Source organism: Chrysoperla carnea, assembly GCF_905475395.1.
Source record: "Chrysoperla carnea chromosome X unlocalized genomic scaffold, inChrCarn1.1 SUPER_X_unloc_52, whole genome shotgun sequence".
In the NCBI taxonomy this organism is placed as follows: Eukaryota; Metazoa; Arthropoda; class Insecta; order Neuroptera; family Chrysopidae; genus Chrysoperla; species Chrysoperla carnea.
The window spans coordinates 3,442-5,550 of record NW_025408181.1 but is presented as its reverse complement, the minus strand read 5'-3'; the positions used below and the strand labels follow the sequence as shown (position 1 = coordinate 5,550).

The window sequence follows — 2,109 nt, the reverse complement described above, 5'->3', positions numbered from 1 at the left end:
AATACTTATATCAGTATAAAATTTCTTTATATAATTATGAAAAAATTAATTTAATAGTTAATTATTGATATTAATGCATAAATAAAAGTATTTTCTAATGAAATATATTTTGTCAATGTTCGATTAACACATTTCATAATAATACGTTTTCATTATTGACAAAAAAAGTTTTTCTAAAAATGAAATCTTATACTATAATATATATATTTATATATTAAATTTTTTAATTATTTATATACTAATAATTTATAATAAATCGATATTAAATAAAAAATAAAAATATATACTTTTTAAGTTTACCTTAAAAATATTATTGTTTTGTATGATTGAAATAATTAATATTAAACTATGTTTATTAATAATTGTTAATAAAAAAATTAAATATATTTTAATTTATAAAATAAATATTATTATTAAATTTATAATTTATTATTTTATATATTATAGAAATTGAAAAAATAAATCATGTTTACTACGACAGTAAATTAGAAATACTATTTAATTTTTATGTGTTTTCTACATGGTACTTTGACTTACATAGGGACTTATATTATTGTGAATAATGATATAATTGAAAACCTTTATTTTTTATTTGATAGAATTATTATATTTTATCATTTAAATATTTATAATAAATACATTATTTTTATAAAGTAAAAAATATGGCCGAAGAAAATTCTACAGCTGTTGCAGCAACTGCGGTTACTGCTGCTTCTACAACACCAACAAAAAAAGCAACAGCTTCTGGTGCTAAACGTACAAAACAACATTCAAAACCAACACATCCACGTACATCAGAAATGGTTGTTAACGCAATTAAAAATTTAAAAGAACGTGGTGGTTCATCATTACAAGCAATTAAAAAATATTTAGCTGCAAATTATAAAGTGGATTCTGATAAAATTTCACCATTTATTAAAAAATATTTAAAAGCTGCTGTAATCTGAGGGAGCCTTGGTACAAACTAAAGGTAAAGGTGCATCTGGTTCATTCAAATTGGCTGCTTCCGCTTCATCTAATTCTTCAGCTAAATCAAAAGTATCCAAAAAAGAAAGTGGAGCAAAAGGTTCAGCAAAGAGTGCTAAAAGTAAACGGGCACCAAAAGAAAAGAAAGCCACAACTACATCATTGGCAGCCAAAAAGCCTAAAGCAAAAAAAGCGACTCCATCATCATCAACTGCTGCTAAAAAAGTTACGCAAAATCATCAGCGGCATCAAAAAAAGCACCAGTTAAAGCAAAACCAGCAAAAAGTACAAAATCCGCTGCCAAAAGTAGCCCTGCTCGTAAACCGAAAGCACCAAAAGCTAAGAAAGCTTCTGTTGCCAAATCATCTCCTACAAAAATTAAAAAAGCAGCACCAAAAAAGAAATGATCTGTTACTTTAATAATATATTGAAATATTTCATTATTTTTGCTAAAAAATGAAAATAACATAGGCCTTAATACAGGCCACAAATTAATATTTGATAAGAGTAAATTATTTTTTGTATAAATATTTTATAAAATAATAGTTTAGAAACATTTGCCACAGTCAGTACCACGGATGGGTGGCCACTTGAGAATACTGTGTGCGGTTGCATTTTTATTTAAAATATATGGTATAATAAATAAGTATATATTTAAATTGATTACTTCATTGAAAATTTTAATAATATACTTTAATATTAATGATATTTATGAAAAATATATATTTGTAAAAATTTTCATTTATTACTGGCAACAGCCATACCACGTTGAAAACACCGGTTCTCGTCCGATCACCGAAGTTAAGCAACATTGGGCACAGTCAGTACTTGGATGGGTGACCGCTTGGGAACACTGTGTGCGGTTGCCTTTTTATATTAAAAATATAAATTATTTTTCTTCTTTTCTTTTTTTTTACACACCATATATAAATATATGTTATTTAGAAATGTAAACCTTTTATATTATTCATCAACAAATAAATATTATTTTTTGTATAAAATTTTATTGCATTTATAACTCATATCATGGTTACTTTAAAGCGAGAAGTTTTTTTAATATTTCAAATGAATATAAAATAATATAAATTTTATGAAATTTATTTATTTTTAGAAATAGCAATCGCTTATAATTATAACAAAATT

The 2,109-nt window shown here is 24.5% G+C and overlaps 1 non-coding gene across 1 annotated transcript; it reads left to right on the top strand.

The window, feature by feature from the left end:
- The first annotated feature begins 1,716 nt into the window (after positions 1–1,716).
- LOC123304437 lies at positions 1,717–1,835 on the top strand. Its single transcript, XR_006536459.1, has one exon. It is a non-coding gene; the product is annotated as a 5S ribosomal RNA (ribosomal RNA).
- The last annotated feature ends 274 nt before the right edge of the window (positions 1,836–2,109 follow it).